Source organism: Buteo buteo, chromosome 12 (genome assembly GCF_964188355.1).
Source record: "Buteo buteo chromosome 12, bButBut1.hap1.1, whole genome shotgun sequence".
Taxonomy (NCBI): domain Eukaryota; kingdom Metazoa; phylum Chordata; class Aves; order Accipitriformes; family Accipitridae; genus Buteo; species Buteo buteo.
In genome coordinates this window covers 34,373,139-34,390,592 of record NC_134182.1, presented here as the reverse complement: position 1 = coordinate 34,390,592, position 17,454 = coordinate 34,373,139, and the positions used below count along the sequence as shown (strand labels likewise).

The following is a 17,454-nucleotide window of genomic DNA, read 5'->3' as shown; positions in this document are numbered from 1 at the left end:
TTGGCTGAGTGAAACTCAGGCACTCTTCCCGACCGGAGTAGAGATGGATTGCTCATTTGGAGGGGGTCAAGGAGATTTTAAAAACCCTCCTAGCAAGGAAATGGTTGCATTAATAAATGTCTGCGTTCCTCCAGCTTTTTATTCCCTATCCCCCTTTTTCTCCTCATTCCCTCTCAAACAAAAAAAAGCCTTTAAGAAAAAAATCAGAGGAAGACTTAGGAAATCAAAGGCATAATTTTTAACCTCCGTAACTGGACAAAAAGAAGGAGATAATTTAGCCAGTAGGGTTGGTTTTCCAGTACAGGGTGAGCGGAGGCTGACTGCTCAGCAGTAGTGCTCTCGCAAGAGCTGGTGAGACCCACGTCCAGCTCATGTGTTCTGAGTGAAGCAATTAGTTCACTATTAATCAAGCTGTTTGATTCCCTGCTTACAAAGAAATGTTTAGTGTTACTGATGCAGTATTAACAAGGTCTTGTAGAAAGACAGCAAACTCACCAAAAGCAGCCTCACTTCCTCTAATAGTATTTACTGAAAGAAAATATTAAGTGAGCTTAAGCATATTGCCCATTTATTTCTATCTCTGCAGTTTTATTTTGAACAAAACTTTCTACTTAATTGAAGGCACATTTATGTAATAATTGGCATGAGTGCAGTGAGCAAGACCCTCAGATGTTCTAAACTGGCTAGGTTTCATTGTCCAGAATTTAATTTTAATCAGATGAGGATCAGGCCTGTTGTTAGGAGACCTTCTGAAAGCCGTCAGTTGTTTATGAGAGCTGACAGCAAATGTAACTGTTCAACTCTTATGCACTGAACCTAAAAATTTTCAAGGTGACTGGCTTGGCTGCAGGACAGCTGCCATTTTGCGAAGTTGGTACAGAAGGCTTCAGAAAAGAAGTGGATCCTGAGCTCCCACTGAGACTTATTGTCTACTTCTTAATATTTTGTTGTTCTTATTTTTTTCTCTCAAAACTGATTCTTACTCCCTATGGATATTTAATTTTCTCTATGAAAATAATGTAGCAGAAATACCGGCCCCCCTTTGGTCTGAAAATTTGAACTGTGAATCTCACATAAACAGACTGGCTTTTCCTGATGTATTTCAGCACTTGCATTTCTAGCCCCAGCCGGAGCTCAAAAAGCCAAAACACATGAAAAATAGTGTTACCTGGATGCTTTAAAATCTCAGAAATGGCTCTGTTGTAGTGGTGTTTGGAGCATAAAATTCCAGGGAGGTGCAAAGTCCTCTGGAGGTAATGCATATCTCACCTCACTGAGAATATCTTATCTTGGCAGGTTGTGTCATGTCAGAGTAAATAATGCCGAAGTGCATTAAAGAATCTGGAGACTGGATCTGTCTTCAATATGGAAGATCTGCATCACACCACTATTCCCACTTACTTGCATCGCTGCATTAGAGGGTAATTCTTCCGAAAGCATCAGAAATGCATGTCTGGGGACCCTAAAAAAGGCAGTTCCGGGGAGAGGGTCTTGAGGAGAGATGGTTGATACAGCCCAGGCTGAAAGAGAGCTCACCTCCACTCTCCGAAATGGCATTCCAGGTGGTTTGGGGGTGGGGGGGAGTGGGGGGTGGATAAGGGAGGGAGACATATTGACATGTGGGTGATGGTGGTAGGAGGGTACAACTCTGTGGGTACAAAACTGGTTTTTAACACACAGGCAAAAATTTCTGGTGCAATTTCCATTGCTTTCAGTGAATTTCTGTCGCCTCAAAATAAGGGGGAGTTTGACCCTGTGGTTCTACTGCAGCAGCAGGACCATGGCAAAAAGAGGTATGGGCACATGCGCACGCACGCACACACACACACACACGTGTATACAAATATATGTATGAATATTTCTATATGCATACAGAGGGAGTCCCAGCAAGGCTGTGAGAGCCAGTCAGCTTCACAAGGGACCAAGGAAGCAAGAAAAAAGAAGGAAGACGAGAGAGACAACATTACAGTTCATTCTGCCCCTTCTGCCCCCTCCCAGGATTCAGACAGACTCCAGGCAGCCCACGTTCCCCCCTCACTGAGCGAACGCCCTGTTCTCTCAGCTGAGGTATTAATAAAGTCAACTTGCTTTTTTGGAATTAAGGAAAGAAAAGCAGATGTTGAGCTGAACTGACAGCCCTTCAGGAAGTCTTAAAATCTCCCAGAATTTTTTAAAGAGGAAACAAGGTTTGCAATTAGCGAACTACAGCAGGTTAAATGGTCCAATTGCTATTAATGCAATTATAGTCAAGGTTGTGATAGCTCTAGTGTCTTCTTGAAAACTCAGGCCTCCATTTCATTAAGCCATTCAGTGCCTTTGTAATACTGCTTCTAGCATTAAGCAAAAGGAAATGTAAATTGTGGATCAAAAATCTTGCAGGAACAGTTCATATGCTCTGAAGTGTGAGTGTACGTGTGTCTGGGATGGGACTAGAAGGTGTTTGAGGAACCTTTTGGTATGTCCTGGAGAGTGCATAGCTTGGTGCAACAGAGCAGCAGCTTCAGCAAAGTCACTGTAGCAACTCTGCCGGGCAAATTAGTGCCTACCCATAGATGCTGGGTTACTGACAGGAGTAGGGTATAATAGCAAGAATATGAAGCTACCTTAACACCGGTGTCACCACTGCTTGTGCTGCAAGAATGCATGTCGTCCCTCTGCACCTTCCATATGGCAGACATTTTAAAAATCCAATGATTTAACAGGTTCCACTGTTTCCATCTAAATTCCCCTTCTCAAGGGTAAGGAGTGACCCTTTGAATCTTTCAGCTGCAAATAGCAAAGGGAAAATCAGTGTCTGCCACAGGCTGCAGCCTTAGCCTCTAGCCAAGCAGCACTTTGAGTCCTTTCCATCCAGCCACCTGTTTCCACAAAACCCATATGAACTTAAGCTCTTTGGGTCAATCTGGGCTCAAGTGAGCCTATGGGTTTGGTGCTTACAGGCAGAGAGACAGACACGCAGAAAACGGTGAGCTTTGCCATAAATTGCAAGAACTATTGGCATACAACAGCCTTATTCCTCAGCTTTTGCCAGTAAGTATTAGGGTGTTTTGCTCCTTGTGATGTTTAGGCCAGGCCCACCATCCATTACTTCTTCACACCCACTCTCCTTTACAGCAGAATAAGCTCAGAAGAGTACTCTCAATGGGTGGCTAATATCTGGGCCTAGGGCTCCAGTGCATTTGGGGTTTGGATCCTGGCTGTGTTGCTGACATGATTTATGGTGTTTGCTGTTCAGTTTGAAATGCCAAAGACATCCATCAAGCTCTAAAAAAAGGCCATTCCATCCTTTTCTCTCTCCAAAGCATGTCTGAAGAGATATTTTTGGCTGCTAAGTGTACCAACCAACACATCGCTTATCTAAAAAACAGGAACTCCATACACGAAAAAGAGGATCATTGAGATCATTGAGATCACAGCTCATACATCATAAATAATAAGTTGTTTTTCCTACAAATGCAAAAGAAACGCCACATACATTTATTTTGTTTTATTAATCTCAGTTGAATTTTGTAATGAAACTTTTCCTGTAGGGAGTTCAATCCTTTTTTAATATCTTCACTTGTGGAACATTTTACCTTAGTGCAGTCAGTCAGATAGGTAGAAAGAATAATTGAATTTTTTTTCTTTCTATTTTGACTAGTAAGTAAAGGCATAAATGGACAAGATCATCATTGAAACAGAGACACAAACAGTATTTCCCAAGCTAAGCGCAAAGAGAAGCCAGCACTTCTGCATTTCAAGCATGTCAGGGAAATTACTGTGGAAGGACTGCTCTAATTCTCATTCCTATGAAAGGGCAAAATGGAAATTGCTGTTTTGGTATTCATGTGCATCACCTAGCACAGCAGGATCTTGGTCCTGACTTAGAGATTCTTAAAGGCTACCAAGCAAATAAATATTCTTTGCCATGTTTATTCATTTTCATGAAACATCTTTCATCCAAAGGCTTTTGAGGGTTACATCCAAACCGTGTAGCAGAAGCATCCTACAGGGAGGGTGCTCCAGGTATCTAGTGCCTCGAACATCTGGACTAGGAGGTGGACAAAATGTGGAGCAGCTATCTAACTGATGTGTTTCAGCTTATGGTGAGAGGCGGTCGGGCTGACCTGGCTGCTCCTGTGGTGGCTGTCTAGCTGGGAACAGCAGATGTAAGGAGTGTGCTTTCTCTGTGCTGCTGCAGATCTGGTTGCCCAGAAATGACCTGAGGTCATGACTCAGCCCCTCATACTTCTGACTTAAATTTGGTCTTGATTAGGCCAGTTTTCAAATCTAGAACAGCATCACTGATGAAAAGACAAAATCCCAAAGTTCAACTGTAACTTTGGTGTACAGTATGGCATAAGTATATATAGACACCCCCAAACACCTCCAAATGTGGGAAAGTACCTGCTGTAAGATTAAAGTGGCAACTTGCTAACGAAAGGTTGGGATCACATTGCTAATGAAAAGCAATTTTTCTTTAAAAGTTGCAAAACACAGAAACCAATTGCATAATGAAATCTGGAGGCTGCCCACTGGAAATGCCAAGGCTTTTTGTGCCCTATCATGCATGGCAGGTACCTGGCCATTCTGCCTTAGAAGACAGCACTGTAAACTTCCCAACAGAAATCAAGTTTTACCCAGCCAAGCAGGATAACGTAGCCACGACAGCATAGCCATGGTGCAGCACAACAACCTTGAGTGGCGAGGGGGAGCATCCCCTTTCCTCCTCCTCCCTGGTTCTGCGATGGTGGAGTGGGATGTGGGTGTGGGCACCTGGTGCTCCCACAATCCCGGCAGCTGTGTCTTGCTACCAGGGCTGGCACACTAGAGCAGGGCTATGGGCAAGCAGGAGCTGGGAGTCACGCTGAAGACGTTCAGGCCCTTAATGATGTGGTGGGGGAGCGGAGCCAGGGGCTAACTGTGTTAAAGACCTGGTGTGGTCCTGGTATGCTTGGTCCTGGAGCCGGAAAACCAGAGTGTGCACTCAGGCTGTTGTCACAGCCTATGGAGATGTAGTGCGGTGAGGTAATGGGAACATTGGGAAAAGCCATCCTTGGGAAATGGCTTCATAATATGCCCTGAGATCAGATAAGAGTCCCTCAGTCTTGCCTGAAAGCCTGGGCTTCCCTTCTGAGGAACATTTATGGGTTCATATCCAGGGCTGTGGTGGTGATGCCCTATTGCACACGCTGTCTCTATGGTAAAAGGGAGACATGAAGGGCAAGGCGAGTGGCGTGCTTTGTCATTCCAAGGGATGTGTGAGATTTCACTTACTCACAATCAGCACAGATGAAAACAGAGGGTACAGACATGCCTGTGGTGCGTTCAGGCCTATTGGCAATTGATTTGGGAAAATGCACGTTTCCAGATGTCTGCAAGTTCTGGTATGTGTGCTATAAACCAAAGGTACAATAGTGGATGAGGTGTCTGCTCTTAATGCAAACTTGTATTGTGCCAGGATGCTGTACTAGCTTTAATCATCACTAGGTAGAAAACAGGTGATTAAAGTCTTGTCACTTTATTGGTTTGCCTGAAACTGAAAGAAAAGAAAATATAGCAGACCAAAACCATTTAATCTGAAGCAAAGTTAAGGGGACAAGTTAGCGAAAGAAAAGCAGTTGTTTAAAGGTGTGAAAGTGCTGAAGAGAGCCAAGTTACAAGGGGTTGTCCATAGATGTGGCCAACTTAAACAAGAGAAGCTGGTGACTCAGCGAGGTCCCACCTCCAGTGTCATTCATAAACCCAGCCCATCCCTGGACAGCCACGCAGCATTGATTGTCTCCTGTTTAACTTGGCCTTTGGATGACTAACTCTTCCAAAAGTTGGCTCTTTAGGTAGGTATCACACCTTAAAACATCTGACCCTCTTTTATAGATGCAAAGTACTCTTTTATTTGATTTCTTTGTGCTGCCAGCCTGCATCATTGGGTTTGGGTTGGTCCTACCAGAGGCAGGTGTGTTTCTTGCTGGCAGAAGACAGTAGACCCAGCAGTGACGAAGGTGCCACACAGACTTGGAGAAAAGTCCAAGTTCATCTCCTCCTTTGTAGCCTGCGTGCTTTAGCTGGAATTTGGAAGAGTGGCAGAAGATTACCAAAAAACCCACAGGGGGGAGTCCAATTTCAGAACTGAGATCCAGACACCAAGGCCTTGAAGACTCAAGTGTCAGATGATATCCTTGGGGAAGGTTGTTTTGCAGTGTTTTGGTGGCTGTATAGAACAAGTAGTGTTGAACGTCATCAGCATCCAAGAAGTTGTTTTCCCCTACAAGATTATGTGATTGAAAATGAAATAGCTATTTCATTTTCAATGAGATTTTTCCATCAATTTTATGGGGAGAGGTTGTATTAAAAACAAACCAAAAACCACTTTTAGGAGCTCAGCACCAGCACCGTGCTACTCCCAGAGCTTGCAAAGAGTCCTGTTTTCAGCTTTCCCAATTTATTAACCAAGCTGAGAAAAACAAGGATAAGTTTTAGAGTAGCAAGCCTGAAACTTGCATTGGATGTTGCTGTTTTGGGAACAGTTTATCACCTCTGTAGGGTGGCTGCTCAGGCTCCTGGATATCCATACTTGAGGAAGATCCACTAGCACCTCAGACTGAGGGTGCTGAGCTCCGGCGGTAGGGTGGATCATGCCACTCCACTGACACTAAGAGCTTGGGGTACGGTTGACTGTGACCTGGTTGCCACAACTCAGTGGAATCTGTCAGGTAGGTACTAACTTAGCATGTAAGTTGTCTTAGCCCTCTGCTACGTGACTTAATTTAAATTGCCATGGCACTGAAAGGAATAATCTTTGATCCACCTGGATCCTGGGTCTAGAAACACCCACTGGCTTGATTTATGTCAGCATGGTGGCAGGGGCTAGGGGTGCTTGGGGTGACCTCCGAGGCAGCCCTGCTTGCTGCAGGCAAGTCCTGTGCAGGCTCCTTCTCCTTCCTCTGCCCTCGTGGGGACAACCGCAGGCTGAAATGTGACTTAGGATCTCCCCATGCAAGATATTCCTTCCTTGGGGATCTGAGGTAGCCTTCCTGGCCAGAGCCAGGTGCAAGCAATCCCCTTTGCTCTGGGACAAGAGGAGCACAGGAGCTGAGAGCCCCCGCTGCAGAAATGCACCAGGCGGTGAATCCCCGCTGGTGACCTCTCGACGTGCTCATGGGAGTGAGAAATAACGACAGCTCCTGTGCAGCCCCATTCTTCAATGGGGGCTGGGAGATTGCTTGCACATAACGCTATCGTTTTGGGAGGGCCAGCCTCTATCGTGCTAGCAGCAGGCAGTGTCCATCCTGGCTTCCAGCTAAGCCTGTGAAGGGTGACATCATGCAGGAGGCACTTCGAGGTGCAGCCTGCCCGCAGCGCATGGGATTAAGCTGATTACCGGAGAGGAGCAGCCGGAGCAGCGGAGGAGCCCCCGGGGACTGAGTCGATAAGGTAAAGAATACATTCCCCCCCGGTAAATGGAAAGCCCTCGGTCACCTTCAGCTTGGTGTCGCGGAGCTCCGTCCTGGAAGCGGCACAACAGGGAGATAAACTGCAGCCACGCCAAGGGCTCTGTCAGAGCCTGCAGAGCCCAGTCTGGAGGCTGCCACCTCCCTGCCCTGGAGCAACCTGGTATTTCTGTTAGGAGCAGGCAGCTGTAGAAAGCACATGAAAACCCAGGACCATGCTGGGGACTGCGGAGGAAGCAGTTACCCCAGGCTGAGCCACCCTTGCTGCGGGGAAGGGTGCGAATGCCCCCGGTCCTGCCCTGAAGCCCAGTTTGCCTGCCCTGGTTCCTGATTTGGGCCACACTCTGCATGCAACTCCCCTCTTCCACCCTTCTCCCATGATGATTTCCAGATCCCTCTTTCTACTGCTTATCAGCGTAGGTGCTGCTCTTGGCTGGGAGGTCCCATCTACGGCAGGGTGTTCCCATGGCTGGAACGCTTGAGGACACTGTCTCCCTACAGCCCTTCCCCTGTGTCCCCTTCTGATGCCCCCAGGCCATGCGATTTTCAGAGTCAGGGTGCTCAGGAGCCCGCTGAGGACCAAGGAGGGCCGAGAGCTCAGCTGCTCTGGAAAACAAGTCCCCGCGCAGCCCATGCCGGTGGCTGCCCTTCGGCGGAGGAGGGACCCGTGCTGCGCTGCGGGGGGGGCCTGGCGTGGGCACAGGAATGAAAGGACAGCAATATCTCAGGCAGTCTGGGAGGCAGCGGTCCAAAATCCCAAGAGTCAAACCAAAAGAAAGCAAGCAAATAAAAAAACATCGCTTCGGCTTCAGCCAGGAACCCAGGACAGTAAACAGAGGAGGCTGGAAAGCCAATATATTCTACCCTGGGGGAATCGGCTTTGCTTGAGTCAAAGAGGGAAGAAACGCATATAAAATAAAGAGCAAAGATGAAAGCCTTATATCCCAAGCACAAACCATCACGGACATGATTGGCAGTTTACATATTACATTTTATATCATTCCCCTTCCTCTCCCTCCATATTTTCTTTCTCCCCATTTCTCCGCTGAGAGCTCCTATACACGCCTTGTGCTGCACAAATAAGCGCTCTGCTCCTCCCTCGCGTCCTGCTCAGACTTTGAGCCAGTCCTTCCCCGGGTTCACACCCCACCACCCCGGCTGCATGCGGAGGAGATGGCAGGTCAAGGTCTGAGGTGTCTCAAGTCCACCGAAAAGACTTCCCGTCATGTGCAAAGAAAACCCAAACCCAGCCTCTCTCCTCCGGCTTATTTGCTTTTTATTGAATCCGGTCAAATCACGATTTCCCCCTCCTCTTTCTTTTCAATAAACAATCAGCCCCGTGTCAACTTGATTACGAGCTGCTGATGCAGCATTGTTGAATCCAAGCCCTGAGTGTATGTTTTGGCAAAAACAGTGCTATTTTCAGCTCGGCGTACGAGGTGGCTTGCCAAGAGGCTCAGCTTTCTCGGCGGACCCGAGGTGGGTTGGAGGCAGGAATCCCTGCCCGGGCAGCAGGTCCTGGGTCTGCACAGCCCTCCTGGCAGGGCACTCAGCACCTTGCTGCTCCTTCTATTGCCTCCGCTTTGCTTTCCTCTCCCCAGGTAATGGACTAAGCCGGGTGGAGAGGTGTCTAGAAAAAGCTGCCTTCCCTTGAGCAGGACCATGCTGAGAATCTGCCAAGGCTCCTTGGTCCTGATAGTTAAAAGTGCCTTGTTTTGAAAAAATACCGCTGTGGTTTTGCAGCCTATAGGTACCAATGGACCATGTTATGAATGCTCGTGTGTTTTGAGGTGCCTCTCCAAAGCAAGGGCTGTCGTCTTTCCACGTTAGGCGCTGAACTGACCCAGAGCAGGGTCTCAGCAGGATCAGATACGCTGAGCAGAGGGAACGCAAGGAAACTACGTGCCGGTTCTGGCCGCTCTGAGGGCAACTGCTCAGCACGTCGGCTCCCAAGGTGGTTTGCTTCGACGCCCTACAATGTGTAGAGCCCTTTTACTCCCATGGCCAGTGTATGTTCCTGGCACAGGACCTCTGCGAGTCCTGAGCTGTGGGGCAGCCGAGGGGCAGGGCTTTACATTAGCTCTGCACCAGGGCAGGTGTCCTCCAAGTAAATTTTTTTATACTCAGACAGCACAGCCTTCAGGTCATCCCTCTGTTTAAAGAGTATTTCTTTCTTTCCAGAGCAACGATGTATCCCTATCCCCCATTCTCCTCCTGGGCCACTTGTGCTTTTGGTGTCTATTTTTCCTCTTGCTGCTTTGTTTTGGATGCTTTGTTTCCCATGGATTCAGTGGGCATGGGGGCCAGGTGTGTGAAACACAACAATGAAGGCACAGACGTACAAATTAAGTGGCTTGCAATTTGGGCAAAGTGACTTCCCACTTCTCCCATGACAGCCCTATTGCAGAAGTCTCTTTTCCCCAGGTGGCATGAAAAACTCGCTCCCTAATATGTTGACAACATGCAGGATTTGCAAACTGGCTGTCCATACCATTCTTTTTGCTTTCTAACCAAATGCACTTTTTTTTTTTTTGTTTTTTTTTCCCAAAGCAATGCTATAGGGACAGCGCACCTCGGGTGCTTTGTGGCAGGCAGGGCCGGTGGCTGGAAGGTGTGGGCAATGGCAGACCTGGCCGATGGAGGGGTGCCACCCTCCGCGGAGCTGCGCAGGGGTGGCCGTGCACGCGTGTACCTGCACGGGAGCACCCAGCTACGCCGGAGACCGCCTGTGCCTGCGCCTGCATCTCCTCTCGCTGAATTCCAGAGGCGTTACGTGTCCTGCGGAGAGGAGGAACTATTTATGCCACAGGCATAAATAAATCCACCGAGCAATAACACAGGTTGCTCGGGGCCTGAGCTCAATTCTGCTCCGGACAGGGACAAAATCTCCCGCTGCCTTTGGTGGGAGTGGGGTGGGGGACTCGGTGGGGTGATGCTGCAGGGGTGGACACGATGGCGAGCTGAGGGGACCACGGTGGGGTGCCGTGGGGCTGCTCCCTGTGTGCCCTCAGCAGCCCGGGGCAGGGTAGGCTCTCAGCGGCCCTGGGGACAGCCATGCTGGGTGCAGGGGGAGGCAGGTGACGAAAAATGGCAGCACACACCGCGACCCCTTATGCTCAGCAGCAGACGTCCTCCTGCTCGCAGCATCCTCTTGCAGGGCTGATTCACCCGGGAGGGAGAAGTCACCTTCCCTGGCACAGCCATGCTTGAGGACAGATGGGCAGAGACTGGCATCCTGACACAAGCCCGATGGCGCGTGGTTTTCGGCCGCTCTCGCCCGTAGCTCAGGGCACCCACCTCCCCAGAGGAGGACCCCCACGGACCGTGGGGTGCTTCCCCACCTCCCGAGAGACCTCGCACCTCTGCCCCGCTCACGGCACCGAGGGCTGCCGTGCTCTGCTGGGTGCTACCCGGGGTGTCTTTGGTCGGCCATCAGCTCCTCCAGGACAAGCGGCTTTGCCCACGTGGCAGCAGCACCGTGACTCGCCTGCAGCATGGATGTGCTGTTCACTCTGCTCCCCCAGCTGCCTCCCCCAACAGGAGCTTGCTCTGACGCCCGCCTCGGCTTCGCTTCGTTCCTTTGCCGTTCCTCATACCACGACGCTGCTGCGGAGACCGAGGTTTGAAGGCGGTTTCAGCTGAGCTGTAGTTTTCCTTCTGTCCTGTAGCTCTTAGTAAGATGAGCTTACTTATTTCTATGATTTGCTTTCTGATTTTAAATATAGATCTGGGTACGACAGCTTGCAAGGAATGTTTTACTCAGTGAATGCCATCTCTTTTCCTCTTATCAATTATTTTTAATAAATGTCTCTTTCTTATTATGCAGCACTGAATGCTGTTTCCATCTGTTTCCCTTTGCTGCTTGACTTTACATACCCGTGTTCCTTGGGCACATGCAAGGTGTCTGTCATCTCCTTATTAAGTGGTAAGTTGTGTTATTTGCTAGTGACTGCTGGCACAAGCCAGGGGTTTGTATTTCTGCCTCCTGATCACACAAGAAGCTTGAGCCAGTGCACGTTTGTACCTGACTGAGACAAACACACCAGCACCTCTTCTTGTGTGCAAGCTTGACTCAGTATAAAGCAGTGGCTTATTGGTTCATGGGAGACATGCGGAGCAATTATGATCACTACCAAAATGAATTTTAAAAAAATATAGTTTCTACACATTTAAAAAAATACACATTGTTTTCCCATATTTTAAAGGAAGGGTATGGCACCACTGCTTTTAACACAGGCCACAGGATGCCACCAAGCAACACCTGCACAGAGCTGACAGGACTTGGTAGCTGGTGTCCTCCTTTAGAAATACATCCCTGGTGCGATTTATTCATTGACCTTTAGATACACGTAATGTAAGTATCCAACAGTCGGCTACAGTCAGTGGAGGGAAATGGGCATTTCTGTGCCCAGGTCACCTCAAACCAGAACACACCTCTAACATTAGGCAGGTGAATCGTGCTTTACTGGTGTCTCCTTCTCTCTCTTGACTCTGAAGGGACCCCTGAGGTCAGGCTCAGACATAACATTGCCAATCTGAAAATGTGAGTGATTTCATTCCTGGTCTTTCCTGGAAGACTTTGATGACCACAAACCTGTGACATTCACAACCTCCCTTGTTTTTCAAATCTGCCCTTTTTTTTCCTTCTTTGCTGGCTGAGTGGCACTCTCGTGTTCTGGCTGATTCACCACTCCCCTGGATATTTCCCAGCATGAAATTGCTCTCAGCAAGTGATGAATGAGTGCTCTGCCTAAACTCTGCCCAGAGCAAAGGGCACGGCTACCATACGCACCACAACTTTCAGAGTATGATGGATATGAGCTTTTACAGAAATCTTTATTACCCCGCCCTCCTTGCCCTTGGAACTGAACCTCTCACAAGCAGTTTTCAATTTAATTTACTTTCTTAAGCAGAAAAAAAAGGTGGCAAACCAAACGTGATTCTGTTGCAGTGATTTTAAATTGGTGTAAAACCCAGCGGTGGGGTACAGATGGGCTGCTCAGCCAGGCAGAATGTCAGAGCATCACTGGACAAGCAGGGAAGACAAGGACATTCCTGTGCTTTTGGCAGCGCTGGCCTTCAGACTGCTTTAAGTACAGCCATAGGGCTGCTTCCATGATAAAGGTTGTTTTGAAAAACAAGCTGGTTTTACAACCGCTGTAAGCATTTGCTCTTCACTGGAACTTGGTATACAAAATCTGGCACGATTTTTTAAAAGCAAACAAAATTAAAAAAAAAAAAAAAAGAAACTAGTCTTGTTTTTTGTTGTTGTAACAACAACAGAACCTAGTAAAATAAAGGAAACAAAGTCCTCTGGTGTTTAGTGACAACAGCTCCTGTACAAACTCTGGGTGAGACTGTTGCCCTTCAAAGTTGGAAGGCAGGGCTAGGGTGGGAGGAAAGCAAGCGAAGAAGGCAGCTGCAGAGGAAAAGCATGACCAGGCTAAAGCTTCTGAAGCTGCTAGAATGGTTCTTGGCACAGCTGCCAATGTTGTATGTGACTGTGGTCCTCATCTGTAGAGGGGAAACAAATTTTTAAGCTCTTTAGGGTGGCTGACCTGAAGTCAGAGACAGATCTCTGTGTGTTTACATGGAGGAAACCTGATCCTGGAGGAAGCTACTGTAATATAACCAGTAACTGCAGCTGAGGATGGGTGTGCAGGGCTTATGCCTTGACACTGACATCAGCAGAAAGCCACTCATGTGCTCCAAAATGCATTTACAAAGGCTTTGCATGGGACGTGTCTGAAAATACGGGTGCCTTTTCACCTTCCTTCCTCCAAAAATGAACTGCAGGGGACAGTCACGCGTGGGAGGGGGTTTTAATAGCCACAAGCAGCCAGGATTTGGGTTTACTGCAGTAGACATGAGAAAGAAGAGGAGGTTGGAGCAAGGGCGAGGAATAACTATGAAGCTGAAGGCAGGTAACACACTAACATGGTAACATAATGGTGTTAACAAAGCCCTGAAGCCCAACCTCACCTTGTAACTGGGGCCAGATGCGTAGGACAGGTCAATACTTCTGGCCGGGCTGTAGAGTTGATGGTGCACTTGCTGCAGGACCCTCTGCGCAGGGGTTTGGGACCAAGGGAGCGTGCCAGAGTGCCCGAGCACTGCCAACGTGAGCGGGCAGCAGCACGTGAGCCAACGCCGTCTCACTGCGGGAAAGTCTCTCTGCTGCAACGGCGTGTCTGTGGAGCCTCAGGAGAAATCTGGGGTCCGGCACCGGCAAGACAAAATACGACGAATCGGTTAATTTGTCATGCTGCTCGTTTATTTGCATACACACAATGGCGATCTTGAACAAACCCTATCCTGTTTATGCTCAGGGGTTACGCTACTCGTTCTCTGCTCTAAAACTAGATAGGATGAGGAAGCCCCTGGCCTTCCAGTTAGCTAAGAGCTGAGCTTTGGAACAATGCGGCAGGTGCTACCACATCCTCAGCTGCACCGGTGGATTTGCCAAAGTATACACTCAGCAAAGAGTCCAAGAGTTCACATCAGGGATGGGTGACTTCCAGGAGGCTGGGCAAAGGGTTTGGAGGTGAAACCTCTCTGAACTCCAAGGCTGAGGCAGTGGGGCCAAGACATTACCTTGGGCCATTATTCAGAGCTGTTCAAAATTCTCGGTCAAGAAATATGGCCCTTCATCACATGGAAGGGCTTTCTGCTTGGCTGTCCAGTGTTTGCAACTTTCAGGAGCCTGGATATTCTGCAAATAGAATTTCTGTGTGAGAATGATGCCTTTCGGCTCACAGCTGCGCTTGTCCTCAAGAGCTACAATGATGGGCTCAGAGAAAGAGTTGAGTGATGAGTAACCAACATAAACTTGGTAAGTTAGATGAATTTAGTACGTTAATGCACTACCAATACACAGTTAGGCCCAGCCACATTAATTCAAAGAGGTTCCTTGAAATATCTTTGCGCGCTTTGCTCTCTCCCTAACCAGTGGTGTGAACGATAAGAGCATCCTCACGCTGAATGCCACCCACCAGGGACAGAGTCGTGGACTGGTTTTGTCACCCCTGACCATCAGCTTCCTAAAAACCGCCAGCTCTCCGGGGATGAGCCTCTAGGGTTTGCTCCCGAAGGGAAGGGAGCAGAAAAGAACATCTTATGCCAGCCTTGCTACTCGTGCTAACTCAGATCTTTTTGTTTTAATTGGCACTGAGCTGTGTATAATCAATACCCTTGTTTAGACAAAGGCAGGGGAGGGAAAATTTGTAAAAAGCCCTGTTTAACAAAGAGCGTTGATGGACCAGCTAAGCATCCTTCTCCTGAAAACAAGTCACAAAATGAACAAACAAGGCGAAAGCAACAATCTGATTTTCATGCAAATTCTTTCCCTTCAAGAGGACTTGCATGAGCACAAACAAAGATTAACGGCTAATGTTCATTTGCATACCCTAGGCTATCTCAAATCCCTTTTGAAACACTATTGCAAAGCATTTTTCTAACCAGGACTTGTCCCTTCCACTCTTTCCTGTACAGGTAAGTGCTATTTGCCCGCAGAAAGGGAAACTGCAGGTTACAGCCTCTACTGAATTAAGACTCACAGCCTCCAGAGGGGAGCACCAAATGCCCTCACTGCCACAGAGTGCTTGATAGGAGCAAGGAAAGTAGCAAACGACTTGCTAGAGACCATACAGGGAAACAGCAGAAAAGTTTTAAATAGTAACTGATGTCCTGTGCCCCTCTCAAATGTCCCTCAAAGCTCATTTAAGGGCATCTCCTGAAGAGTTCACGGGGAATATTTGCTTATTCTGAGACGACAGGGTGGTACAGCTTCACAGCTCAGAGCTTCAGCATTTGGAGGCCAGGTTTGGTGTTTGAGTTGTGCCAAGTGCCACCCATCTCCCCTGTTCATGACTCCAGCTATCCTTTAACTCCCTCTCCCCCACAGCCTGCAAACTATTTGCTGCCCTTTCACAAGCAGCCAAGTCAGGGTGCAATACTTGCTAGATTGGGGAAAATTTATAACAAACTGCCAGTTAAGTTGCTTGAGGAATATGTTGCTTTTCAAGACTCTCAAACTGGTTTCTGCATGTCTCACTGGGTAATGCAAAGGGGCATGCACACAGAAAAAAGCTGAATGAAATGCTGGTCTTTACTAGAGGTACTAAATGATAATAATACCATATTTAATTCTTACTGAGAGGAGCAGAAAGCCACTCCAAAGTGGAGTTTCAAAGGATCTGGTTCATCTGCTTGATTCCAAATAAAACTTGCTGCCCACGCGTGTATTTTCCCATTGGTAGAAGAATTTTTACCATGTGCATAATGGAGATGTAATTTAACAGTCACAGGAACAGTCACACTGGCGCCGATGGCTTCAGCCAGTCCTGCATCTGACAGCCTCTCCGTGCCTTGTGCCAGCAGAGTGGCAGGGAACAAACTGCTCCCCAGAATGGCTCACGGCACTGTGGGCTCACTGGGCAGAGTGGGGACAGCATGAAGATGTCATTCTTGGGGTGCTGTGATGGCTTTTGCCCTGGAGATCAGTGTTAGGACTGTCCATGGGCAAGGGTGGCAATGGCATTGATCCATTTGTCCTGGGTTTCAACTGGTGCAACCAGTGGATCAGGAATACCCCATTATATTGCAATGTGCAAGCAGAGGCAAGGCCCCCTTAGCTGAAGGGGGCATTTGGTTTTGGCTTTTGCTCATTATGCTCTCGAGGACCTTCTCCTGGAAACTGCAGGCAGCAATTCTTCCCCTTCCCTTCATCCCTGGCTGCAGCTCAGGGGTCACAAGAAAGTGGGGTGGCATGTTAAAATCCCAGGCTTCGCTCTGGGCAGGTTTTTAATAGGTTTGTTGCTGATGCAGAGCCCCGTGCTTGAATGTTCCCTTCTTCTCCTGCAGATGACATCATCTGGTGTCATGAAGGGGCTTTTCTGTCTTCGTGGCAGCAGCAGCGGGCGCTGGCTGGATCCGATCCCAGGGAAGCAGGTGCTTGCTCGGAGCTGCCCATCCCCGAGCCGGGATGCTCTTGGCCGGTGGCACCGCGCTGCGCTTCCCTCTGAATCTCAATGAGCATCATGGGACATCAGGGGCAGGTGGGATGCTCTGATTACTTGGATCCTTCCTACTTCTGGGCATGACAAGCAGTTCATTTCCCCCTCTCCTTTCATGTTCAGGCAGTGCTTTACACCGATTTCCCGTGCACACATTTATCGGCCAGGCAGGGTAATAGAGCGGGGCCTGGGGAGCCTCCAGGGCTTTTGTAGGGGTTTGATATTGCTGAGCTGTGAACGCAGTGAGAGGCAGCGTGTGTAGCTAATCCTGCAATACAATAAACAGTCCTTCGTGGTAGATGTCGAATTTGCTAAATGTATGATTGTTTATTGTTTGCCTGTGTAATGATGTGCTTGGGGCTTGGGCCGATTTGGAAATATTAATAAACATGACAGCGTTTCAGTAATGCACCAGACAAAATCCTCCCATCGCTCCCAGGAACACTAACGCGATATGTTCATAAATGGAATGAAAGGGAGTTTTCTTCCAAGATTTAAAAAAGAGCTTTCTATTATCTAAGCTAAGTAGCAAAAGAGCTCACTTTTTGCACTCATACACTCTTACTGCAGACGGGTTCATAAGCTTCTCTCTGATGTAGCAAAATCAGATCAGTGTAAGGCACAAGGAAACAGACATTAGCCTGTGCTGTTACTGAAGGGACAGCTCTTCGCTGAGGAGGAATGGACTGGTGATTTACAGGTCTTTTGGCTTAGGCAAAACTGAGCAGCCAGTTTTATCTCAGCCCTTTCTTCCCTCTGGACCAGGAGCCTTTTGGCCATGGCTCTTTTATTCCTCTTGGTTCGCCATGCAGCGGTACATCTGTGCTACCAGCACTGCAGAGGGGGGGTATTCAAAAGTAACCACGCGTGAATGTTTATTCCCCAAAATCAGACTATTTGACCCGCACCTGGCAAGCTCCCTCCCTTCCTTCCAGCTTCCAGTCCATGGCATCACAACTTTTTGGTAATGGCCTATTAATCACCTACTGCTTGACCCCACGAATCCTGCC

At 48.2% G+C, this 17,454-nt stretch overlaps 1 long non-coding RNA gene across 1 annotated transcript; it reads left to right on the top strand.

Moving 5' to 3' along the window:
* Positions 1–7,328: 7,328 nt before the first annotated feature.
* LOC142037607 (uncharacterized) lies at positions 7,329–16,716 on the top strand. The gene is made up of 3 exons (XR_012652418.1): positions 7,329–7,413; positions 11,257–11,355; positions 16,293–16,716. It is a non-coding gene; the product is annotated as an uncharacterized LOC142037607 (long non-coding RNA).
* The last annotated feature ends 738 nt before the right edge of the window (positions 16,717–17,454 follow it).